This window comes from Mus caroli, chromosome 4 (assembly GCF_900094665.2).
Source record: "Mus caroli chromosome 4, CAROLI_EIJ_v1.1, whole genome shotgun sequence".
Classification (NCBI taxonomy): Eukaryota; Metazoa; Chordata; class Mammalia; order Rodentia; family Muridae; genus Mus; species Mus caroli.
The window spans coordinates 27,072,419-27,073,450 of record NC_034573.1 but is presented as its reverse complement, the minus strand read 5'-3'; positions in this window follow the sequence as shown (position 1 = coordinate 27,073,450).

Sequence of the window (1,032 nt, the reverse complement as noted above, 5' to 3'; positions counted from 1 at the left end):
TCTTTCTTTCTTTCTTTCTTTCTTTCTTTCTTTCTTCCTTCCTTCCTTCCTTCCTTCCTTCCTTCCTTCCTTCCTTTCTTCCTTTCTTCCTTTCTATCCTATTTTCTCTTTTTTCTTTTTTGGAAGTAAAGGTTTTTGACATGAAACAAGATTGTTGTTTTAGAAAAGAACCAGATATTGATAATTTATCTATTGAACTTCAATTGTAAGGTACTTTCAATGGTTTCCTAGTGTCTTTGGGCAACATGTAATCTTGGAACCTTCTTTTTCTATCTTCATTAATAGAATCCAGAATACTTCAAACTCAGTTGAGCTCTATATTGGAGGAGGTAGAGAAATCCCCTAGGTACACTCAGAATCTTCCACTCTGTTGGCTACAATCAGCAGGACTCTGTCTGGTTTTTATAAACCCAGGCACTTGTTTTATTATTGGGGTTGACAAGGCAGGCTTATGCACAAACTGTGACCTATAGGGTATGTCTGACTGTCCCTTAAAGCTGTACTCTTCACCACACTGCTCAGGACTTAAAGCAGGGGTCTGGATAACGTTTTTACATAGCCAGTCTTACTACACTGCGCAGGAGGCAAAAGCTAGATTGTAATATCAAAAGTTCAATTCTACCCCTTCTGGGAAAGAAATATGGCCATCTCAGCCAAGGCTGAGGAAGAGGTGCAGGTCTGTGGAGCTGGCAGGGACATGGGCTCTGGGATCCCTCAACTGAAGCAGTAGGCAAGGAAGGGGTTAGGGTGAGTGCTATACAGGGAGCTCAGGTTTAGGGTATAAGAAATGAAAGACAATGAATGAATAGGACACACAGGGCTCCAGATATCCAAGACCCCACACCTTATTGGGAAACCAGGCTTAATTCTTCGGGGACTCCTTGACCCATCTACCTGCTGGTGGCTTTGCTTCTACATGGCCTCCTGGTTCCGGCTCAGGTAACCTAGGAGCCTCAGCAGGCCTGCTTGGCCACAGGTTTCCTAAGGCTTCCAGAAGTAACCCATGCCAAGTGCTTCTCCAGCTGGGGCATC